Raw genomic sequence first — 25,864 nt, 5'->3', positions numbered from 1 at the left:
ACCAGAAACATGGCCCTACTCTGGGCTTCCCGGACCTCAGGCTGCCTGTGTCCCAGCCTCCTCTCTCACAGCTCCCTCCTGCGTCTTCCCAGACTCCCTCCTCCCTGCCATTGGGGCTGGACTCTGTCCCTCACGATTCATAGGCTGAAACCCTCACGTAGCTCAGCATGGGACCACAGGGGAGACAGGGGCTTTACAGAGGTGGCTAAGCTCACACAAGGCTGTTGGGGTGTGTCCTGACCCAGTCCTATCGGTGTCCTGGTAAGAAGAGATGTGGACACAAACACGTGTGGCCATGGCAAGAAGATGGCTATCGCCAGTGAAGGAGAGAGGCCTCAGCAGATGTCGACCTTGACCTCACCAACACCTTAACCTCAGACTTCCAGCCCCCGGAGCCGTGAGAAATCCGTTTCTGTTTTAAACCACCCAACCTGCCGTATTTGCTAACAGCAGCCCCAGCCCGCTAATATATTTCCCGCCTTGGCCGTGCCCTCCCGGCCCCCCACCACCAAGCTCTCAGCGCCACCAGCGTTGAGACCACTGCTGCCGCACCTGCCCCGTCACAGCGACCCCTGATTGCCGTGGCGCCAGAGCTCGAGGGCTTCCTACGAGCCTGCGGACTTGGTTCAGAGCCAAGCAAGCAGCGGACCCTCCGGGTCGCCTTGAGAAATGCACTTCTCCCTCTCAGGGCCTCTTTCGTCCTCCAAATTGGGCAAAGCATATTCTGGTGAGGGTTACGTGTCATTCAGACCGGACACAAGTTTGTTAAAAGGTGAGAGGCCCGGCGGAGAGTCACCTGGGCAGCCACAGAAGGACAAAAGCCAGGAATTACCCAGTGCACTTGAACCGGTGAACAACACACAGAGATGCAAGTTTTGGACCAACAGATGTGCTAGTTCAAGAACTGGAACCAGAAACCAAGATTCGAAACATTCCGGACCACGTTCTAGGTTACTTCCCTTCAGATTCAGATGTCGTGAAATTTCCACCCCCCGGTGACCCTGGAGGGACATGTGAGATGCGATCCGTGGTGAGCCCCGTCATACCGCGCAGATTAAAGCAGACGGAATGGACACACACTGAGCTTCCTCCCCGAGCCAGACACAGTCACATAAGTCATCTCATTGGACTACAAACCGGGTAGTGCCAATATGATGCCCATTTACACAGGAGAAAACAAAGCTGGATGTGACTCAGGGTCCTGCCCAAGGCCACATGGTAGTCACCAGTCCAGCCTGGATCAGAGCCCACGACAGTCCAGCTCACAATCCGTATTCTTCCTACAACATCATGACGTCAGGCACCGTGCTAGGCATGTCTGGTAATAAAAGCAGAGGTGCCCACCTGGGGGTGGGGGTAGGGGCCTGGTTTCCCCAGGGGACATTTGGCGATATCTGGAGACATCTCGTATTGTTGCAATTTGGGGGGGGAGGGGCTGGGTAGGCCATGAAGCAGGCGACAGTGCACAGAACACACCCAACCAAAAGAAACGTCCATCAGTGCCAAGGTTTAGAAATTCTGTATTAAGGGGACACCTGGGTGGCTCAGTGGGTTAAGCCTCTGCCTTCAGCTCAGGTCATGATCTCAGGGTCCTGGGATCAAGCCGCGCATCAGGCTCTCTGCTCAGTAGGGAGTCTGCGTCCCCCTCTCTCTCTGTCTGCCTCTCTGCCTACTTGTGATCTCTAGTCAAATAAATAAATAAAATCTAAAAAAAAAAAAAAAAAAAAGAAAGAAAGAAAGAAATTCTGTATTAAGGTGATAAGGTGATGGCCATAATCACCTTACTGAAAAGCCAGCGGCTGAGTCAGGCCTAGAGAGAAGACCCTGACATACACCACGCCACGGATTCCCACAGCAAACCGAGAAGGAATTGAGGATGGTTTTCAGGTTGAGGAGACTTGAGTCTCAGGCACAGCACGTAAGCTGAGACAGAAAGACCAGGTTTTAAACCCAGCTTAGCTGAGGCTAAACCATCCTCCTTTACACACTGTGGTGCTTCCTCAAGGCAGAGAGAGGAACGAGGTGTTTCTCAGAGGGTCCCCAGAAGACCGTGCTCTCAGGAGAAAACAGCTGAGCCCTGCGGTCAAATAAGACGGGGGTTCTTTACAGAAGGTCTCCCAAGAGGCCACACTCCTAATCCCAGGGGCTGCGAGAACCTTCTCCAGCTTTGTCGGACAGCCAGTCATCCACACCGTCTTGTCCCCACTCTGCTTCCATAATGAATGAATGGCCTTTGCCTTGGCCTTGCACTTGACAAGGGACTTGGGGTTTCTAAGAGCTGGCGTGTGGCTCTGCACACGGCCTCGGGACTCCTCGAGATTGTGAGTGATGCGAGGCTGCCTACAATAAATGGATCTTTATTTGCACCGTGGGGCTTCGTTTCCTACAGGACACCAGGTGGGGTGGTAATCTGGGAGACGGTGCAGGGACAAAATCGTGACGTAAGTAAATCCCTCCCATCTCTTCGAACCCAGCTTTGCCCATCTGTAACGTGAGACAAGGAGATGAAATGGTCTGTCGGGTTCTCCCCTCAGGGACATTTCCCGAGTCTATCATTCTGGAAGCTCCACAGGTTATCACTGCAAAGAAGGATCTGAGCCTGTGGGTTTGGGGAATTCTAAGTTTCTAGTTTCCAGTCCAAAAATAAACAGGCGTCCAAGTTCAAAGAGCCGTGCCTCCCCCGGGGAGAGCTCGCTCGGCAGCAAGCAGCCTGTCCCAGGAGGGTCTCAAGGAGCCTAGTGTGAAGAAGCTGGAGCCACGTGAAATGATTCCCCCAAGTTTATACAACCTTGTCTGTGTGCGGGAACTGCTCCAGGCGCACCGCGGCTGAGGCGTTAGCAAACCTAAAACATTGGGCCACTTCTCCAAACCCTCTGCGCCTTGTTCTCTACCTTTGCAGAGTGAAACACAATCGCCCCCCACCCCCCGCTCCCCACTCCTTGGTCGGAGACTGTGGGTGAGCAATGCCGGGCATGACTCCCAGGCTACCCCTGGTGTCTTGGCCCGATTATTTAACAGCATCCCACCCTCGCCTCAAGAGTCCCAGATAAGCCAGATAGATTGCAAGATAAATTATGTGGACACGCGATCCAGAAGGGGTTAGTGCTACCGAGTGTGGAATCCGGAAACCAAGGCCATCAGCTGCACAGCCCCGCCAGCCTTGTTTGGCAAACCCGATATGAAAGAGAGAGAGAGAGAGAGAGAGAGAAATCCGAAATCAACAGCAGTGAATGTGTATCTGCTCTGAAATGGACAGAACCGCCTCCAGTCTCCACGGCACCGAGTCCAAGGCTATGACCGACTTGTCTCATTTCTTCTATTACTCTCCCCGTGCAACCGTAGCGGGGTGGAAAGTGCTACCTTGATCCTATGTTAGAACAGAAAAGGAAACGGACGGGCGGTGAACACCTGGAGAGAAACCAGGACAACACTGGGTCCTGGGAACCACCAGATGTGCTTTAAGAAGTTATTTGAAATTCATTCCCTTCTGAACAGACTCCCAGCCTACAATATCGGGAAGATCCAGTAGCTGAAAGAAACCTGTATTCAAGCTAAACATTTCACTAATGAACCCAAGCAAGCCAACCAGAGAGGGCTTCTCCCCCAGACACAGCATTCTACAACGATTTAGTGAGTGCTTGGACACGGAAGTGGGGGGTTGGCTGGTCTATGGGGGAAGCACCCTGAGGACAAAGGTAATCTTAAGTGACAGTTAAGTTAGGGTCCACAGGACGGATGACCCCCAGAGGCTGGGTGATGGACCCCTCCGTAACAGAATTCAAGAAAGCAGCTACAAGTGTGAAATCTAGTTCCTCATTCTAGCCTAAGGACTCCACGAGGAGCTACAGGGCGAAGACTGAGGGGCTCCGTCTGTGCAAGGACAATGTCAGTGAATAGGTAGGAGGCCGTCTGAGTAAGCTAAGACAAGCAAGTGTTGTGCTGAGAGAGAAGAAGGGAGGAGAGGGCCCCAGCCCACAGCAGGCTGGACTGTTCCGACCTGATAAGGGGACCCAAAGGTCAAGTGCCAAGCAGACCAAAGATAATCCCCCCCGCCAGAGAAGGTAGCGACATGATCCCATCTATTGTGGGGAAGCAGGAAACCCAGTGGGGCAGCGTGGGTGAGGGATACAGGGAGATGGTTTCGGCCCAGTGTGCAGGAGGATTTGAACAATCTGAACCATCCATAGCTGGTACCATCTACCTTGATAGATGGTGAGCTCCTTGTCACTGGAGGCATGCAAGCAAGCACAAGCAGGGGAACTACAAGCTGCAAGCTGTTGGAAGCAGGAGGGTTCAAACGGTCCATGGGAAACGTCAGTTCATCTTCAGGGTCACGTCCAGCTTAAAGCCTGCCACACAGCGGGTACTCAAACATATTTGCACCATCAATGCATGGATGAGCTAGCTAGCTACTCGGCCAGGGACCCGGACCTCCCAGGCCAGGACCTCCATGATCAGACAAACAAGCCATCGCCCCCTGTATCAGGGCGAATGGATTTTGTCTTCCCTCTTCCCCTCTTGGGGCTGCCATAAATATCATATCAAAGGAGAATTTTATGTTGTGAAGATCACATGAATGGAAGGATCTGGCTCTGAAAGAAGAGTAGAAGCCACGGTCTAAGGCCAGCTTCATTTTTTATTCTCAGCCCCGGAGTGGAAGTCTCACGGTGAGTCTCTTGCTCTCATCATAGCAATCCAGACAAGAAAAGGACCCCCAAAGAATTTGGCTCTGGCCTTTTCAAGGAAAAGACATGGAAGTCTTCAAAGAGAGATAAAGTAATTTGTATTTATATGAAGTCAGCAAATTCTCCTTTTTTCTCCCCAGTTCCCACAATTTAGACTGTTAAAAGAACCGTATTACAAAACAAACCACTCTAAATAAAGAGAGGAAATCAATCCCAGTTTAGACCTTGTTTAAAGAAATCATTTCAAATCCCACACAAGAAAAACATACACAGGGCCTGATAAATGCCCTGGAAGCCGACGGGACCGGGGAGGAGCGTGAGGCCGTCTGGGGCAGAAACGTAAACACACGCGTGCTGAGCGGAAAAGCGTGGCCAGCTCCCGTGGCCTCGGGTGGCCACAGGATGGGCCTGGCGGGCGGTGGGGGGGGTGCCCAGGGGCCATGAGGGGAGGCAAGCGTGCAGGGGTGGGCAGGAGAGCCCGGAGTCCTACACCCCACTCCCGTCAACACGCCGCCATCCCACCCCCACCCCCCTGGGAGACGGAGGCCAGGGGATCCCTCCTGGAGACCTCCAGGGGGCTTCAGCCATCTCAGAAGAAAGAAAGACCAGACCTGCTGGCCAGGGGCGGGGGAGCCCGGGCTGGAGCGCGCTCACGAAGGCTCTGAGATCCCGGCTCAGCTCTGAGCTGCTGTGAGATTCATTGTCCTTACCAGCCAGACACAGACAGGTGAGGACCCCAGGCCCAGGCCCGCGGCAGCAGGTGCATGGCAAGTACTCAGCGAAGTTCTTCCCCATCTGGCTCCATCACTGACCCCAACCCACGGCCCCACCACCACAGAAAGCCTCACAGTCCCCCAACCCCAGGGAACCTCTTGCATTCCTGAAATGTCGCAAGGCTTTGCCTTGGCATGGGCTCTTCTCTCTGCCCAGAAACCTCTCTCCTTCTTATCCTAACACACTCCTAGCCAGCACACTCCATGTGCTCGGAGCCCGGTCTGAAGCCCCGGACTAGAAGGAATTGTTCTCTGGATTTTTATTCCCACCGCATGGCTTTGCATGCTGGGTTGATGAAAGCCTCTTTCTTGCTGATCTCCCCTGCTAGGCCGTGAGTTACTTGAGGGCAGGGAGGAGGCTCTGCCCCTCCGCGAATCTTCCAAGCTTAGGGAGACTGGTAGAGGAGAGGTGGGGCCCCGGAGCTAGGGAGGGCGTGCAGCCTAAAGGTCTGGTCCTGAGAGGCAAGACCGAGGAGGACCTACGGAATGTGGGCTAAAAAGGAAGCCAAGGACCAGAAACCAGGAGCCCCGGAGGCATTCCTGGCCCAAGCTCAGCATCCACTCGGACCCCTCGCCAAACCAAACATCCCACACCCGTGTCTTCAGTGCATACGGCTTCCGCCCCAAAGACACTTCCCCTCTTAGTACATGTCCTCTGCCTCCTGAAAATTCCCTTTTCCTCCAAGGAACCTCCCCTGACCCTGGGTTGAGTTCATCACCCTTGGCTTGGAGTTTCCTCCAGCATCTCTCCTCTCATGGCTCCTCCACTGTAACCCCTTGCGTGGCCCTTTGCCCCCCTGACCACTGATCTTATCGAAGATTCTCCCAAGGACCTTCCACAGAGAGTTCTGGTGCCCAGGACTTTGGGTCAGGAAACAGGTGCTCTGGGCAAGGCAAGGCTGCTCCTCCCACCGCACATCCAGCAGGTGGGTCCTCAGGCAGATGGCCCTGAGCTCGCTTCCTTGGATCCCTGTTGTCCCGATGTTGTGATGTTGTTCCCAAACACGCCAAATTTAGCAGCGACCGTCCTGTGTTCCCTCTACCCCAGGAATACAAGAGAGGGATCATCTGGAGCTCGGGATGGAACGTTCAGCTGGCGACAGAAGGTGTGAAGACGCACAGTTAGATTCCTGTGAAAAAGTCCTGATAAATATCTCCGCTTCAGAATCGATTGCTCCTGTTCATGCAAATGCCCTGTGTTACTAGAAGTGTTCATTTCTCTAGCTTGCAGCCAGGATGTGGGCAAACTGGGAGTGATGTGCTAGGAAGGAGGGTACCAAATGCCTGCACGGGGAAGGCTCCCTAACAGCTGTGGAAGGGATGAAAGGAATGAGAATGAGGAGAAAAGGATGAGAATGATTGTAGAAGCCCCTCAGGCCAAGTTAGAGACCCCCCTTCCTCGATCCCCAGGACCCCCTCCTAATAGGGTCGGTTAACCCGCACGGCTGTCCGTCCACGGGGCTGAGAACACTATGGGGACACGGTCAGCACCCGCCTGCCCCTGGCTCCCATCCGAACCCAGCATCAGACTCACGGCTGGGCCTCAGTCAGGCTTTGAATGAACGGCGTCATCAACTCCTAGATAGCGCCAGGGAGAAGGGAGAATGGTGGGCAGACCACCGCCCTCATAAGCCTCCATTCTCTTGCCTGCAGAGTGAGGTGTGAGTCTGGGAAAATCTGTTCTCAGTACCTCCATGGCAGCTCTTACTTCATTGAACTGGTTCGTTTGTTTGTTTTTTTTGTTTTTTTTTTTTTTTTTGCCTCTCCTGTGAGACTGTGAGCTCCTCCAGGTCAAGGACTGTAGAATTTTTGATCCTGTACTCCCAGCACCCAGCACAGTGCTGGCATCTAAGAACATTCTGCAAATTTCCATCTGACTGCAATTTCTTGAGGCCCAGATTCCCGATTTCCATGTCCTTTAGGAAGAAAGCACGTCCAGGCCAAATCTTATCCTATCCTGTGTCACATGGGTAGGAAGCTCTCGGTCAGCTGAAACTCTCTGTGGCAGCATCCGGGCCAGGCACTGTGGAGAGAGAGATAGAGAGAGAGAGAGAGAGAGAGATGAAAACAACTTGATTCCTGCCCTTAGGGAGCTCCCAACCAGGCTGAGAAAGGGAGACGGTCACGGACCCCAGGACGCCGTGGTGGTGAGCACAGATCCGGGGTGAGGAGCTTCCTCTGGGCTACTGGCCTGTGGGATGATGATATGTTCCAAGAGAAAACAGTTTTGCTTTGGAAATTCCAGGGAAAATCTATCTGTGCTTGGGAAAAAACAAAAACAAAAACCTCTCTGAGTTTAGTGGGTTATTGGGCCTATGCCCTGGGAGGGCAGTGCCTTTACGAGGTAGAAGTTCCTACCTTGAGTCAGGGCAGGGCCCACACCCCTGGCTAGGGCTTGTCTCCTTCCTAAAAGGGCAGATTTCCCTTCCAGGCCCTGGGAAACCAGGAACGCAGCTGCCTGGGCTCCATCCATGGAGTGTAGACTCCTGGTGAATTGTGGGACCACCACCAAAAGCCCCATCCCCAGAATGAGCTCGGAGCCTAAGAGCTGCTCAGTTCCCAGGATGGCTCACAGATCCAGGAAGAAATCAGTCCCAAGGATGGAGATTCGTTCTTGTTCTTCATTCCTGTGGCTGGCATGTGGCCCAGAACCCAGCCCAAACCTTCTGTGTCAGGTGGGGTCTTGTTGTGGGCCACAGAAACTTTGTCTGGAGCTTCGTCTAACAGACAGGTGACCGGGAGGGTGAACCCAGGGACAACACTGCTCACGAAGCAGGAGCGAAGGCATGAAACAGCCCCCGGTGTAGGTCAGGGCTGTCTGCAGCCTTGCCCATGGGGACACCCAAGAGATCTGCAACTACTCCCATCTCTCCCCAACCCCCAAGGGGTCATTGAGACTCCAGGTCCTAGCCGATGGAGCCCAACTCACTGTTCCCTGCTGTGCCGGGGCAGGACAGGGAAAATCCTGCTCACCAGCTTCCCTAGTGGAAGGATCTTATCTGGGTTTGTCCTTCCACCAAGACCATACATTCAGGGTAAACTGACCCCCACGGGAAGCTGGGTTGTTACCATAAGGGATGGTGGATCTGGGCAGGCAGGAGGACTGAATGGCCCTCAGACGCTGCACTTCCAGGAATCCTGAGGGTCTCCTCCATTTGTGGCTGGTCCACAACAGGCCTTCGGGATTTTGCTGAATGAATCAACAAAGAAAAACAAAAATATATGGAATGGAGGTCATAGTTTTTCTCTTTTTTTAGGTTATTGTGCGTGTACGGGGTAATCTGGGAAAAGAACAGAGGAGGGCACACAGTTTATAAAGGCTAGGAATAAGTATCCAGTTCAGCCCATCAACACACTACAGCGCCGGTGTGGCCTGTGCCCAGTGTAGACCGAAGTGCACAGAAAAGGGACTCAAACGGATGATGTCTGTTAAGTGGAAGCCATCTGTCTGGCAAGAGCAGACAGTCTGACAGCATCAAGGACTGGGGATACTGGAGAGACAGAGGACCTCGTCTCCACTACGGAGAGTGCGTGCAAACTTTGTTGGGGAACAATTTGACGATATCCAGTCATGGTGAAGACGGATGTACTCTATGAGCCAGGAGTCAGAGCTACATACATAGAAAGAAAAAGTTTCCAGATGGATTCCACAAGACATATATAAGATATTTGGAGGGGCGCCTGGGTGGCTCAGTAGTTAAAGCCTCTGCCTTCAGCTCTGGTCATGATCTCAGGGTCCTGGGATCAAGCCCCGCATCGGGTGCTCGGCTCAGCAGGGAGCCTGCTCCCCCCTCACCCCCGCTGCCTGTGTCTCTGCCTTCTTGTGATCTCTGTCTGTCAAATAAATAAATAAAATATTTTTTTAAAAAGATATTTGGAGCCATTTGGTTTTGAGAGGAAAAATCAAGAGGATGAGTGAATATAGATAGACAAACTGTAAGCTAGTCGTGTTATAGAGTCCTACAGAATGAAGGTAGTAAAGCCTGCTTTTAAGCCTGGATGAGTCTCCCAATAATTTAGACCCATATCCTGGGAGGACATTTCCTAACGAGGCAATCCGTCCCAGATATGACATATATAGGTAGTTATTGCCTTGTTTCTTAGGAAAACTGTGGAATATGTCTCTCTCTCAAACTTTCCATATGTTCCGAAGAGATTGTGGCCCACTCCCATGAACTGGGAAGATTCTATTCTGTTGACAAGTTAGAGACCAAAACAATCAGTAAATATCAATTCTTGCAATGGTGGGTAAGTCCTAAGCCAAGGACATGGGTTGGGCAGGCATGGTGAGAAGACTCCATGCACACCGGAAACCCCAACACGGATCCCGGGAGCCTGCATCAGGAGTCCCCAGACCTGCATGTCCTAGCTGTCTCGTGGCGGGCAGGGGAGAAGGCGGGCACTTCAGGAACTTTCTGGTAACACCCTCATGCCTTTCAACCTAAATCCTTCTTTCCTACCCAAATCCAGCCCATTCTCCAGAGCTCACCCTTAAATTCCATCAGCCTTTAGAGGCTGGCTGCATACTTAAGTGACACACGATACACTCTGTAGGTGTCCTCAAATCCACCTTAGGTGGCTAGGACAGTGTGTGCATGAGATGCTGGGACAGCGGCCACACTCAGATAGAGACACGCTCGGGATGATTTCAAGACACGAACGACGTTCTGTAAGGTGCCTGTTGGTCTGGTTTGGGTTGGGACATTCGGCATGTACAGCTAACACCATACACATGTTGTAGAGAAATCCCCCTGGGTTCAATCAGGATTCTGATTCCAGAAGCAATGGAGGGGGCGTGACAGGGAGCTGAACTCTGATCATATTCAAGGAGGTTGCCCCTCCCCCAGCCAAAACCTGGTACGCCCCTATATTCCCTCTTTGGAAGATGGCTCCACCTTCCATCAGGCTACCCAGTGCAAAACCGACTGGTTTTCCTAAACACCTCCTTTGCCATCAGGTGCTAAGGCCCCTGCCGGCCCTGAATTCTTCCCAGCTCACGTCCGTCCCCTCCAGCGGCCATGCGTCCCCTCACACCCGCACCACTGCACACCCTGTAATGAGCTCTCCACCTTCACCCTCTCTCTCCCTGCGGCCCCCTCTCTGCGCTTCAAGGACCGCGATCCTTATCCACCAACACATCCCACAGGAGAAATTCCAAGCTCCTAAGTGTCCTCCATGATCTACCCCTGCCTCCATTCCAACATCAGCCTCCACTGACTCCTTTCTCGCCACGTTCTGTATGGAAGTGTTGGAAATTTCTAGCATTCTCCACACTGTTCTATACCCCTGCGTCTCAGCGTAGGTTGGTACCTCTGACTGGAAGACTTTTCCTCTCCTGTAGTCCTGTTGTCCCTCAAGACGGCTCGAGAACTATTTACCTGTGGCGCCTCCCTGCCTCCCACCTCTACGGAGCACAGCACCTGTCCCTTCTCGCCCATCTGTCTCCCTCACGGTCAATGCCACTGAGTTGTTTATCTGTCTGCCTCTCCCACCGGACCACTTGTCGCTGCAGAGTTTGGTCAGCGTCTATTTATGTCTTTAGCCCCACCATCTATGACAGAGTTCAGGAAGTGCTTTTAGACACATTTTCTAGAAATTTAAGAGGAAAATTGGATAGTCCTTGGCGACTCATTAATAATTTCTTCTGAATTCAGCAGGACTGGTCTTTCAGGAAGAAAAAAAAAAAAAGTCAGTTCAAACTCAAGGACGTAGAACAGAACAGACAGGAGACCAAGAATATGGGTCAAAGTAACTGGTTTAGAAGAGTTCTGGGAAAAGAGCCTTATAAAGAATCCTTTAAGAACTGGACGACAGTATGTCAGCTTCTTTCCTAAAAATAGACTCATGTTCATATGTACAGCATTCAAAGGCTCATGGCTATTCTTAGAATCATGGGCCCCAGGTGCAAATGCCGGGCCCGGGGTCAGAGGCAGAGTCCAGATTCTCATGGAACAGTAGGCCCCCAGCTTCTGGGTTCCTAGGAGCCTGGGGTATAACTTCCCAGGGTACAAGCTCCCAGCTGGTGAGCATCAGATCCCCAAGAGCAGTGGTCCTGGAGCAGGAGGGGAAGTCGCATTGTTCTATCCCGAGGCTCTGGTCTGATCCTCGGTTCTGCCGCCGCTCCCATAGAAGCTATAGTAAAAAAAAAAAATTCACATGGTTAGGGTTTTTTTTCCCCTGATTTTATTTGATCAATTTCTAAGGTTTGTGAGAGGGCGAGGGAAAGAATGAGCAGGAGAGGGACCGAGCGAGAGGGAGAAGCAGACTCTCTACTGAACGTGGAGCCCAACGTGGGGCTCCATCCCAGGACGCTGAGATCACGACCTGGGCTGAAGTCAGATGCTTCACTGAGTGAACCGCCCAGGCACCTCTGATCAATTTGAAAGGCAAGCGGAACTGGCTGCGGGTGGGTCGAGAATGAGGGAGAACTCCTTCTCACTCCCCACCTTGAACCTGGCAGGAGAGGTAAGACACAGATATAAAATCACAATCAAGTGGGGAAAGAAGTGTCAAGTTTTTTTTTTTTTTAAAGGTTTTATTTATTTTTTTGACAGACAGAGATTACAAGTAGGCAAAGAGACTAGGCAGGGAGAGAGAGGAGGAAGCGGGCTTCCCGTGGAGCGGAGAGCCGGATGTGGGGCTCGATCCCAGGACCCTGGGATCACGACCTGAGCCAAAAGCAGAGGCTTTAACCCACTGAGCCACCCAGGTGCCCCAGAAGTGTCAAGTTTTAAGAGAAAGGGCTAGCCGAGAGGAGCAGGGGTCTGGCCTGTCTTTTCGAGGGCATGCTGAATTTCTCCGTATAGAAAAGGAGGGAGGGAAAGAAGGAAGACAGGTCTCCATGCCACGAGGCCCAGGAGAGCAAACGCCCTGGAATAGCAAATGTTGGGTGCGCCAAAGCCCAGGATGCTAAGGACGCCGCGCCCTGCTGGTACGTGTGCTCCTCCTGGGGGGCAGGAGGTTGCTGCCTCCGGAGAAGCCTGCTGAACTTATGAATACACATCCCCTGCCCAGCCCCCTGACTCCCAGCTCAATGGCACCCCTTTCTCCCCACTCGGAGCAGCAGTGAGGACGAGGGTAGGGCATGTCAGTCACCCAAGGGCAGGGGGCAAGTCCTGGAGGAGCCTTGGCCTTGGAATCAGTTCTCTGGGCTGCCTGGGGCCCTCCCACCATGGTCTCTGCTCTTGGTGCACCCCCCACCAGCTCCCAGAGGGGCCTGTGCTCTTGCTGGTCTGTCCCCTCACGAAGATGGGATTAGTGGTGTGAGGCAAGGGGACATCCAAGGGTCCCCACGATGCCGCTCAAGTCACCCACCCTCCAGGAATCAGTACATACCGGAGAGGCACATCTTATCAGTCATTCTCACTTTAGCGTGAAGGTAGAGAGGTCCATAGAGACGAGATTTTGAGGCATGGCCAAAAGTCTCTGAGTCCTGAATCCGCATTTACGAAGCCTCAGGAAAGTTGCTTAGCTCCGTAGGTTTTGGCAGAACCCAGACACCAACCTTTCTGAATCCTCTGTCCCTTACTGTCCAGGCCCTGGGGTTTTCTCTGCTTTTCTCGTGTCTGAGCCCCTTGCTCAGCACTGGGCCACCTCACCTTGCTCTCCAGAGCCTGTCCCCATGCCATGCTCTCTGCACCCTTCAAGGCCATGCCTTGGAGGGCAAGACAGAGATCTTGACCCCTGGTTTCAGAGCTCCTGCATGCCCCCTGTTCACCCCCAGTTAACCTGAGGGGTGCATTCAGCCATCGGTCTCTTGGTCAACCGAGCTTTGACACTGAGTGCGTCCCCCTGGCCCTGTTCCCGGCTCTCTAAGGATTCCCTCCAGGGCTCGGGGGAGCTGCTCATCTAGAACTATTTATTCAGGCAACAATGATTGCCACCAACCTGTCAACCCCACCTTCTTGTACTCGCAGGCTGCACACCCCCAGTGCCTCGGGCTGTCCTCCCACGTCACAGGTGAGTAAACCAAAGTCCAGAGAGTCCCACAAGGAAACGGGGACCCAGCAAGGTCCAGAAACCAGGTCTCCTGACTGCCTGTCCCGGCTGGGTCCGCTGAACCTCCCCGCCGTTTCCCTGGTCATTCCCACAGAAGCTCTCGAATTCACATGCTTGGCAAAGAAGTTTCCACGCCTTCCCAGCTTCCCTCCCAGCGGTGTTCTGAGGATGTGCTGAGGCAGCGAGTGTGACAGCTCTTAGAGGAGCAAGAGGTGTTGTAGAAACACGAGTCTCAACGACAGCCAGACCTCTGCGGGCACGTTGCTGCAGGTCACCTTTCTCCTCTCTCTCTCTCTCTAAACTGCAGAGGAGCATAAAGCAGGGCCCTTCCGGAGAGAGGCTGCTAACACCTTGAACATGAGGAAATCCTTCCACCGCAGACCAGCTCCAAGCTGAACGGAGAGAATTGCTCGGAAGGGGCTCTCATTTCCTCCTTCCTCCCCCCTCCCTCAGGCAAAGTATTCAACAGGCACTAATTTCACTTTATAAATGGAAACTGAATCACCGCATTCCAGGCTGGAAAATGATTGGAAATGAGAGTATGTCCGAGGTCAAGACCTAGCCACTTCCTCTCTGGACAGGAAGTGGACCCTCCAAATCGTCCTGCAGGGCCTCTCGCTGATAAGAGGCTGACTTTGGCCCTGGACTGGGGGAGCTCTCTGCTGTTTGCAAATCACACTTTAAAGGAGAGAGAGAAAAAAGAAAAGCCCGGATGTCCCTCTCTAAACAGGGATGTCAGCTCAGGAAGGAGGGATTGTGCAGCTGCATTTTTGCGGGGGGTTGTCGACAGCATACAAATTGTTTAAAATCTGTTGTAAACACAGGCATAGAGTTATGGTGAGTCAGGCAACGGTGCTGGGTCCTCTCTCGAGCGCTGCATCAGGCCTCCCGGAGCCACCAGGGCCCGGCTTACACAGTTGGCTATTCCATATTTGAAGATACTGGGAAAATCGGGCCTCCAAAAAACATGACTCACCAGGCCCTGAGCAGCGATCAGCAGAGATGAAAGGGACCCCACGCCTGTGGTTGGACCTGGGGAGCAATGCAGGGAAGGGGGCTGGGAATTGGAGCTACGTTTGCTGGTCTGCACCGGTCTGGGAACGCTTAAGAACAAGGACTGGTGGTCTACGCCCCAGCTCCCAGCTCTGGGTGGGACACAGGGCCCGCATCAGCAAATGCCGTGAAGCAGACCAGGAAGGTAAAGAGCATCATGCGTTGGCTCCTTTGGTCTACCAACAGCCGTGGGTTCAAATGCGGACTCTTTGTGTCTTGGGGGTGGGGTCTCAGATCAAGTCACTTAACCCCGTGGGATTGCCACTTCCATGCCTGTACTTTGGGCCTAATGCTGCTGTTGGGATGAAAGATCATGTCTGGAAATGCAAATTCATTTTGGTTTGGAAAGCCAAATTTGTTTCTTCAAATAGCCGTTGAGTCATTCTCAAGGATCATCAGCCCCTGTCCTCGACAAGCCTAGATCTTAATAAGAAGAAGCTGAGACAAATATGTTTGCTCGTTATAGCAGCAGAGTATACACACCATAAAGCACTTGGGGACTACAGTAAAGAATGCATAAACAGGAAAACAATCACCAAAGGCAACCCCCATGAACGTGCCAGCAGGTTTTCTCACTCATTTTTTTATAAGTGATTATGCCATTCTGTACTGGTTTCTATTGCTATGTAACAGTTTCCCACAAACCCAGGGACTTGAGCGCAACACCCATTTATCATCTCACAGTTCTGTGGGGTCTGAAGTCCCAGTGGGCTCAATTGGGTTCTCTGCCTACAGTCCCTTAGGTCCAAGTCAAAGGGTAAGCCAGTCTTGTGGGGTTTTTTTGTCTTTGTTTTTGTTTATAAGATTTCATTTATTTATTTGACACAGAGAGAGAGATCACAGTAGGCAGAGCAGCAGGCAGAGAGAGAGGGGGAAGAAGGCTCCCTGCCAAGCAGAGAGCCCGATGTGGGGCCCAATCCCAGGAGCCTGAGATCATGACCTGAGCTGATGACCTGAGCTGAAGGCAGAGGCCCAACCCACTGAGCCACATGGCCGCCCCCCATCTCGTGTTTGGGAGCTGGGATGACTGTCCTGCAGGCTCACTCAGCTGGTTTGGCCAACTTCAGTCTCTGGCGGTGGCAGGCCTGAGGTCCCTGTTTCCCTCTGGCTGTTGGCAAGGGACGTGTTCCAGCTTCTACAGCAGCTTCTCTCCAGGACTTGCCTGAAGTCTTCTCCATCTTCAAGCACAAGAGCATGTCAAATCCTTCCTGTGCTTTCAGTCTCTGACTTCTCCTACTGTCAGCCAGAGAAAACTCTTAGCTTTCCAGGTGCATGGAATTACATTAGACGCACCTGAGTAATCTCCCTTTCACCATGGAACATAAAATAATCCCTGCCAAGGACAAAGGTCACTAGAGCCACTGTAAAGTTCTGCCCACCATACACTGTGTACTCAATTTGTGTCCCTTTCTCTCCCCTCACACTAGAGTGACAATGACAGCGAATTATCACACCGGCTACTTATGGCTGGACGCTGTTTGGGCCACGCCCTGCCTGATTGGCCAGTCATTAACTATTTTGAATATAGCCCAAGCTTTTGCCCCACTAATGACTGTCTTTACACATGAAATGATTGCATAAAGTTCCATTGCATGGATGCAACATTATCTATTTACTAATTATACTAACAAATAGCCACAGTGTAGGAAGTATTGATTGGCTCAGTAGGGATGGCAGGCCACTGACACTGGGGAATAACCTGATCAGTTTTGTATTTATAGATTACTCAGTCAGAAGTGGGGATGGTCGACAGAAGGGAAACCAGCTGCATCATCAGAAACAAATTGGAGGGCCCTGCAGGTAATTCAGGTGGCAGAAGTGTGAGTCAACTCATGTCTTCACTAAGAGCTACAAGCTTTCAGTGACCCATTTATCCAGCAAACACTGAGCACCTATTGGGCACTTGTCATTATTCTGGACCCCAAGAACACACAGTGGTAATGCACTCTCCCTGAGAAACTCACAGTGTAATAAGTGAGAGAAACCTGTGCATAGCCCAAAAACCAAGTTCTGGGTCCTCTGATGGTTTTTGTACAAAATCCAGTGAGGGCACAAAAGAAGGGGTGGCCCATTCTTACAGGGAGCAGAAAGAGGACAGAGGGGAGATGAGAAAAGGAAAGTCTTAAAAACAAAGGAGTTATGGGTTAAATTGCGCCCCTCCCCAATCATATGTTGAAGTCCTAGCCCCCAATATCCCAGAATGGTGCCTTACTCAGAGAGAGGGTGTTTATAGAGGGAATCAAGTTAAAATCAGATCATTAAGGCGAGCTCTAAAGAGAGCAAGTCTGGACACAGACACACGGGAAGAATGCCACGTGAACATGAAGACGAAGAACAGAATGGTACTTCTAGGAGCACTAATGACTGTCAGCAAGCCAGCCAGGAGGGAGTGGGGTGCAGATCCTTCCCTAATGCCTTCAGAGGGAGCATGCTAACACCTAGACCTTAGACTAGAAGCATCCAGAATTGTGGGCCAATAATTTTTTGTGGTTTACACTATTCCTCTTGTGGAGCTATATCACAGGGGCCCTGGGAAATGAATATAGTCAGCAGACCCAGGGAAACCTATTTCAGGGCAACACCATGGCATAAACCAGCTGGTGAGCTTGAGGCACAAGGCATGAATGGGGAAGCAGAAACTGAGATGCAGAGGAAGGCCGGGGCTGGACGACCTGCGAAGGGCCGCACCTGCTGAATCAAGGACGTGGGAGTCTGCGTCTGGAAAGTGCTGGAGGCACGTGGAAGAATTTCAGCTGGTAAATGCATTGGGCTTCGTCACCAGTGGCGTGTGAGATAGGTGGGGTTTAAGATGATGCCCAGCTTTCTGCATACAGGTTTTTCTAAGTGTCTTTCATTTCTAAAGGAGGGAAACACAGCCCATCCGTCAAAAGGAGCTTGTTTCCCCAGTTGCCAGGAGCAGCAGCTTCGCTGGGTTACTGTGATAGCATCTACCACCGATCGCAGGCTGCCTCCTCTGATAACCACCGCTGTCCCTGTCCAGAAAAGGGAAGCTAAGACTATCACTGTCATGTGCCCTCCACACCCCCGCAGGAGAAAAAAAAAAATCAGTGTTTCCATAATCACGACTGCCTTGGGAGCTGCCAGGAAATTCCAACAGGAAACTCCCATTTGGAAGTGTTTTGTTTTGATTAGGATGTGTTTATTCCCCTCCAAGGATGCGTTTTGGCGCTGGGGCTGAGTCTGGTGCTTGTGCCTAACACAGGCTCGAGAAGGGCATCAGCTGCCTCCAGAGGAGGACCAAGGGGCCAGAGGGCTGCAGGCTGCGTTCAGGGAGCACCCCCAGGCTGGCATCTGGAGAGGCAGCCACAGGGAACCAGGATAAGCCATTTCGAGAGGCACCAGATGCCTTTTACTTCGGCCTGGGACTCGTGGGGCCCAGATGATCTCAGTTCCTGCCCCACTGTTCTAATCACCCTTTGGCTTGGTATTTACTTTAAACAAAGCTCTAGGAGGAGGTGAATCCGCCTCAGCCTTTGTTTAGAAAGCTCCTGCTTGAGCTCTTCCCAAATCAACTCCACCTCAGCTTCCAGGCACCAGGAAGGCCGTGCCCACGGTCAGGACAGGATTCGAACCGCAAGACCAAATTCCACAATGTCATCACCGCCCCCCCCCAACCTCCTGCTGCCCTGATGAAGCCCATCAGGCCTCCACTCCTGCCCGCCATGCACTGCTCGTCAGGGACCCCCCGGGTGAGGGTCCCAGAGCCTCAGGTCCGGGGAATATCCTGCAGCTGCCCCAGCACAGAGCCCCCTCAATCTGTCTGGGGGAATCAGGGGCTGTTGGCCTTCTATGACAGCTGTGATCAGACTCCCAAGTCCTCTCCTTCCCTAAACATTTTCATTGGTGCTTCACAAGCAAGCCTCCCAGGCAAGAGTAGGGATCCAGGGCACAGCCTCTGGCTCCAAGGATGAAGAGCAGGTGAGAAATTCCATTGCCCACTTCCTTCAGGCTCCCAAGGCCCCTCCCTGGTCCAGTGTTGAGGGGATTCTAATCAGCTCTCCAGAGCACAGCTGGGGTTGGTATTGTGCATTCGAAAGGACCAAAGTCACAACCAGCACGCCCTTCCTTCTCAATATTCTAAGATTTTCAAACGGTCCATGAGGCCCAGGCTGCAAGGGACACGGTGGCTCCTGTCTTTGCCCCTCATCTGGGCTGGGATGCCACAGGAGCCAAAAGAGTGAAACTCCTCCTGAGTTTCTTCAATCCTGTCACAGAGAAGGCTCAGAGATGAAATTCCAAAAGAGAGAAGTGAATGACCCCTTACTTCTCACCTGCTCCCTCCTCCCTTGCCCAGCTTCCTGCTTGCCCGGGCAGTTCTCAAACATGGGTTTTATTATGAGTCAGGTGTGATGAGGCCGCTGAAGACATAGTTTGTTGCCCACACATCCTAAGAGGAAGGGGGCCACCACACCACAGAGGAAGCACCAGGGTCGCTCAGGAGGCAGATGGGGTGAAAGCTCTTATCATGGTGTTCATGGGAAGGAAGGGGAGAGGCAGGTAAATTGGCCTAGAATTGGCTAGGTTGGATCGTTTCAGCAGGCTCTGGGGCATGGGGGCTGGCCCTGGTTGTCTGATACATGGCCCTGGGGTATCAGAGAGGCTGATAAAGGAGGCGTTGGGTGTCAGCTCTGGATTGGTGGGTTTACGTAGGACAGACACACTCAGTGAGGCATTTACTGTCTCTAGGAATTAGCTGTCCCACAGAAGGGTGTCCTTCCAGGGTCAGTCAGGCCCAGACATCAGAGCATCAGAATAAAAAGATGTGCTTAATACAAGGGCTCACAGGACCGAGAACAGCCTTGATGGTGGATGCCAGCGATCTCCATGCAAAGGGTATGGAGCACCTGACAGCGATCAAAGAGGTTTGTGTAGCCTCGGCCTCCTGGGAGTCTCAGGGCAGTTTCGGTAGGTAGTTGAGGCAGAATTAATAATCCGCATTTATAGGTGATTAAAAGCGTAGTGAGTGATGTGACTTTCCCAGGGTCGTGCCCAGCAAGAGTAGAACTGGGATTAATTGCAGGCACCCTTGGCAATGTTCACAGAGTCCTGTTTCAAGTACATCTCGCGGCCTTTCTGGGAGAAGAGGAATAACCAGGCAGTGGGGAGGCTGGACGGCGATCTTGTCCTTAAGACCGTCTTTGGAAGGCCAGAGAGAGAGATTGTCAGAAAACATCTGTTTTCCATTGGCTACACAGATAGCTACATCAATAGCCAAATAAGTATCTGTTTAATTGAATGAAGGTCATTAAAAGACAACGAACACTTGAGTGACTTCATCTGTCAACTGGACCCTCTCTCTTGTTTCCTGTCTTGTAGTTAATTCAACTTCCCATGCTTCATGCCCCTCGATTCAGTTCGATCGAACACTTAGTGAGGTTTATTCTGTGCCACGCTCTGTCCTAAGAGCTAGAGAAACAGAGAAAGCAAAACCCTTCATCTGCCCTTAGGATACAGTGGTGTCAAGGGAGGGGTGATGCCACGTTACAATATGTCTGCAATCAATACCAGTAGAGGGGTGCCTGGGTGGCTCAGTCGGTTAAGCGTCTGCCTCTGGCTCAGATCATGATCCCAGGGTCCTGGGATCGAGTCCCGCATCAGGCTCCCTGCTCAGCAGGGAGTCATCTGCTTCTCCCTTTCCCTCCGCCCCCACCCCCTGCTTATGGTCGCTCTCTCTTTCTCTCTATCTCAAATAAATAAATAAAATATTTAAAAAAAAAACACACAAGTGTGGACTGAGTATAGTGAACACACAAAGAAGGAATGATAAACTCTTTGGGCAATAATATTCCGCAGGAGGTGACATCCAAGTTGACTTTTAGGGACTTACTTAAGCATTTCAGACGGATAAGAAAATGTTCTCAATTCTGTCAATGGGAATAACATGTGCAAAGACCCAGAGTAAATGGAATATTTTTCAATGAATCATTTTTTATTGCTCTCAACTGCAAGGAAAAAATTTCATTAAAGGTGACTTAAACAAAACAAATACGTACAGAAAAATAAAACATTAAGCTAAATTTATGTCACATAATAAGTAATGCAGAGGGAGGGCAGTTCCAAGGTTAGTTAATTCAGCAGTTTAATGGCATCACCACAGATCCAGATTCCTTCTAACTTTCTCTCCTGCCATGCTCAATGATAGACTTTTATTCTCAGGCTCGTCCCCTCATGGTCACAATATGGCTGCAGTAGATCCAAACATCACAGCATCATATAAAAACATCAAAACACCAGAAGGAAGCACATCCTTTTCTCGTGCTCCCTTTTTACAGTGTGCAGGCCCCCAGCAGACTCCTTGTTGGCTAGAATTGCATCATATGGCCATTCCGTGATTTAAAAAAAAAAAAAAATTATTGGTCCAGGAAATGGAATTAGCACTGTTGGTTCTCAGACTACTCACATTTCTTTCCCAGGGGCTGTGGAAGGACCCTACCTCTCCTTATGTACATGGCCTCTAAAACCTGAACAAGTTGGTATTCTGTACAGGGGACACTGGTAGGCCACGGTGTGATGCTAGGCAGTCATGCCCCCTTTCTGAGCAGTTTTCTTTGCCTAAAATAGGGACTCCAATATATGGCTGAAAGCTTCGCTTAAATGAGCCAGGAGGTACGGAAGCACAGAGAATACAGCCAAGGCCAAGTCCTAGCAGGAAACCCACCCAACAGTCTCTGGTTTGCCTTCACTTGAGTGCTCTTCCATTGGCCCAACATGGTGGAAGGCACCCAGATCTTTGGACTCTCTAGAGAACCGCGCTCCACTCGTGTCTGATTGCTACAGAGATGTCAGGTGCTCAACAAAGAGCCAAGTGCACCTCTAGATGCCCAATACCTCCCCACAGTTTGGTTGGGAAATGTGAGTGGGCCCAGTGACCTATGGCTTCACCTTAACAGCATTCTGTATAGCCCTCGCTCAACAGCTCCCTGAGGGGCCCCAGGTCCAAAATGGCAGGGGGACAAGGTGACCCACATCCCTGGGTCATCTGACGCTTTGTCAGCTTGTGAGCAGGGTCAAATTAATTAACTGGTATGAAGAGCTCCATAAATTAGGAAGTGTTATATAAATGTGAGCAAATAGTAGAATTGAAGGTAATAGCAGCTTTAGTTACGATGGTAACAGCAAAGGTGGTGGGAGGGGCAGTAAGTCTACAGGCTGCAGTTACAGGGGTGAGAGCGGCTGAGGCAGAGGTGGAGAGAGAACCACAGGTGTGACTGCAGAGCAGTGGTCTTATGGTCATAGCAGCAATGGTGGTGAATATTTAGAAATAAGCTAAAACCTGTACAATAATGATAATAGGAAGAACGGTGAGAAAAGTGGTGGCAGTACAAAGGCTTCTCGCTTCCTGAGCAATGAAGCGAAAGCCAACATGGCAATGTCTGGGTCCTGTCCAGAGCTGTCCCTGTTTCTCTCATCCTACACTCCGGACAATTATTTTAATCATGCACCAGTCTGGCCAGTCTGACCTTTGGAAACTCTGACCCCTTTCAAAAGAAAATGCTTGATTTAATTCACAATAAAGACATCTATAGATCATCAATGCCCTAGTTCATTTGAGCCCCTATAACAAAAGATCCCAGACTAGATGGCTTAGAAACATTAGAAATTAATTTCTCATAGTTCTGGAGGCTGGAAAGCCACAATCAGGGCACCAGCAAGGCTGGGTTCTGGTGAGAGCCCTCTTCTGGGACGCAGACGGCCAACCCCCTGTTGTGTGATCCTCAGATGGCAGAAGGAGCAGGGGAGCTCCTGGGAGGACTCTGTTATAGGGGATCTAATCCCATTCGTGAGGGCGTGGACTTTACAAACAAAACTATCAGTTATTTTACCACCAAAAATGAGTTTATTTGGGAATAATGGACAATTATAGTCCAGGATCTACAAACTCCAACAAAACCATGGGCAAGCCAGGAGAACAAAAGAGAAGAGCGTGGTTTTTCAGAGGAAAAGGGGTAGTTGGGAAGGCTGTTGTAAACAAAAAATTCACTGGAGTAAACTCGGACCTCAGAGTACACTGGCTTCTCATGGGCTGAGCTGTAACTGTCTCTCTTTGGTTGGGCTGTTGCTGGGGGAGGAGGAAGCCTCTCTTCCTCATCCTGCTAGGATGATAAAATAGTAGCTAAAGGGGCATCAACTTGCGCAATACGTGTCATCCTGTTGGGTCTCCAATTGGCCACCAGTGGTAGGGCCCGTTCCCCTTCTGGCTTTCTGACTCCTTTTTAAAAGGGTTTCCTTTTATTGATTTTCAGAAGAGCTCCATCCTCATGACCTCCCGACCTCCCAAAGGCCCCACTTCTTAGTATCACCTTGTTGGGGGTGGGATTTCAACATACGAATTTGGGGTCAAAGAGAGAGACACATTCCCTCCATGGCAATCAGACTTCCCAGATGAAGTATATATTTCTAAGAGTTGAGTTCCAGCAGACTAAGTGTTTTATAGACGTCCAATTAAATACTTATGAAATTTAGTTTGGCTGTTTGCTTTACATATTTTGGAACAAATAAAATTTTCAGGCCTCAAATATTTTTGTAGGTCCTTAGAAAGCCAATAGAACCTGGACCCTGCACTTAGGTTAATGGTCAAGCAACTCTGGCCCAGAGGGCTATTCAACAAGGAAAGAATACATTCTTTCCACGCACAGCCCACCTCACCCCTCGCCCCCAGGCCTTGAACTCAACTGGCTCTGATCTGAGGAGGGTCCCAGAAATAAGCGGCAACAGAGGAGAAAGCCAAAAATGGGCCCCTCTCTCTAATAACAAAAGCCCAGGAAGCTCACACACAGACACACACACACACACACAGACACACACACACACACACACACACCAGTGCGCCCCCACCCCCACACATGCTCCTCTAGGCCCAGAAATTGGGAAACCAGGGCTGTAGTCACCTGTAACCAGCATGCCAGGGCCTCCTGGGACAAGGGGGGATCAAGGCCCAGCCCTAATGACTCATGGACCCCAAGGACCCCACAGCCCTGTGGGCCTCAGTGTCTTTCCTAAGAAACAGCGACAGTAATTACTGTTTTTAAGAGAAACAAAGGGAGAAGGACAAGTGGCAACAAGAGGTCTTGCTCTCTGGCCTGAGCAGATGTTTCCATCAACGCCCTTCTGCAGAAAGGGCCCCTAAGCCTGGGGGCCAGTTCCCAGATGGAGTCCTAAAAGTTTGGAGCTGCTTGGGCCATCTGAAGGTGCTGGGAAATCCAGGTGAGGGTCTGGGCACCATGGTCAGCTGCCAGCCGAAGCCTCCAGAAGGAACCTCACCAAGGTCTTGGTGAAGGAACCTCAAACTCCAGAGTCTTGTTAGACCCTGGGAGATTTCCTACGCAAGGGGCAGCTCACAGGGAGGGCCAAAACTCATTGAAATGGTCAGCACAGCTGCTCATGTCTGACCTGGAAAGAGTAAAAGTGAACATTTTCCATGGCTCCCGTTTCCTACGAGGCAAAATACAAACCTCTAAACATGGCACCCAGGGGTGTCTAGGATTCGCTCCTTAGCCTTATAAAATTTTTTTAACTTTGACTTTTGTATAGGCCAGGGACTTCCGACTTACTCCTCTGCCTTTTCTCCTACATCTCAACTACCCTGAGCAATTTGTTCCTCCCAGGTCCAGACGTACCCATTCCTCAAGGTCACGTCCTCCTTGAAGCCAACTGTGATCTTCTTTTCTACTGGGCCTTCTGCTGGACCCCACTCAGCTCCTAAAGGAGCTGAAAACTTAATGTGCACACAAAAACATTTGGAGGGATGTTTCTAGCACCCAAAAGTTTGGGTGATCATGACATGTTGATGCCCCACCGGCCGGGGGGAGGGAGGACAGATGCTGAAGATACGGGAGGCTATGCCTATTGGGTTGGGGGGGAGAGAGCTTGCCCCAGATTTGGCACAACTTGGAAGCAGCCAGATGTCATGCGGTTGCTGAACGGATACACAAGCGTGGCCCATCCAGACGATGGGGAATCACCCACCTCAGATGAAAAGCTGCAAGCCACGAAAGCCATGAAAGGGAAATGTGAATGCCTATCACTACGTGACAGAAGCCAATCCATAAGGGCTGATTCTAACTCTAAGACTTTCTGGAAAGAGCAAGATGATGGAGCTGTGGAAAGATCCGCGGCTGCCGGGGCTTGATAGGGGAAGAGAGGGATGAACGAGCCTGCGGACAGAGGGTTCTTCAGCCGTGACCACGCCATTACCTATTTGTCCAAACCCACAGGACGTGCCACACCAACAGGAAGCCCAGTGTAAACTCTGGACTTCGCGGGGTAATGATGCATGAGCACAGGCTCATCACCTAGAGCACAGGTGCTGCCCTGGTGGGGATCGGGGGGCGGGAGAGAGGCACATGTGGGACGGCGGGGTATGTGGGAAATCTCCATACCTACCTCTCAACTTCACCATGAACCTAAAAGTCCTCTAAAAAAAAAAAAAAAAAAAAAAAAAAAACTTGTCTGTAACAGAGAAGCAGGGCTCTTCTCCCCTGGGGAAGACCCCACCCGGTCGGGGCTGCAGAATGGCTTTGCACCTGCTGGTAATGCTGACCGTGTGTGTGTAGCACGCTGGGTGGACAGGCCAGCCACTTCATTACTTTGTGCTTAAGGAAATGCCTCCCAGCTCTGAACTTGCTTTTTTAAGTTTCACAACTGCTAAATCCACTCCTAGCATTTTTTTTTTTATAGCGATCGAAAGTAGTGTGGGGATCAGCAGGAGAGACCTCCCCATGCAGCTGGCCGGTGAGTCCCCTGGGGCCAGGGGACCCATGGTAGCCCAAGGCAGCTTCTCCAGGGAAACCTGGTTCCTTCGCCAGATCAGCTGAGCTGGAGTTAGGGAAAAATTCTCGCCATGATTAAAGGCGAGTCCTTTAGTAGTTGACAGGTTCTAGAGGGCACTCCACTAGGGACCAGATCTGTGTGGGTTTAAATTCTAACTGTGCCGATTTACCCCTCTGGGCCCCAGGACCACATGCTGGCTTCTCCTCTGAGTTCCGGGGGGCTTGGGGGGAGGCTTTTTCCTCTATTTGGTTTTATTTACCCCAGTACCAAGCACAGCACCCAGTCTACAGTGGACCTGATGTGAAAGACCGCATCAGGAACAGGATGAGGAGCGGGCAGGACATCAGTAACCCAGAAGGCCTGCGTTAACGGAAAGGTGTGAAACACCCACCCCAGTGGGAGGCTCGCTGCCTAAGAAGAGCCCTGGGGTCCAACATTGGGGTCCAGCTCCATCTCCACTGCCTGGGTGGCCATGGATGGGCCAATGCCATGGGGAGACCCTCCGCGAGCTCACAGGCAGGGTGTAGAGATGCAATGAGATCCTGGAAGTAGAGGGTCCTGGGG

At 51.5% G+C, this 25,864-nt stretch overlaps 1 long non-coding RNA gene across 1 annotated transcript; it reads right to left on the bottom strand.

Annotated features, from left to right (window-relative positions):
• Positions 1 to 11,195: 11,195 nt before the first annotated feature.
• On the bottom strand, positions 11,196 to 13,877 carry LOC309871065. Its single transcript, XR_014315002.1, has 2 exons — positions 13,373 to 13,877; positions 11,196 to 11,590 (listed from the first exon to the last, which is right to left on the bottom strand). It is a non-coding gene; the product is annotated as an uncharacterized lncRNA (long non-coding RNA).
• Positions 13,878 to 25,864: the final 11,987 nt, after the last annotated feature.

This window comes from Mustela nivalis (genome assembly GCF_964662115.1).
Source record: "Mustela nivalis genome assembly, chromosome: 8".
Classification (NCBI taxonomy): domain Eukaryota; kingdom Metazoa; phylum Chordata; class Mammalia; order Carnivora; family Mustelidae; genus Mustela; species Mustela nivalis.
Note: the sequence above shows the minus strand (reverse complement) of the source record. Positions and strands in the feature narration are given on the sequence as shown.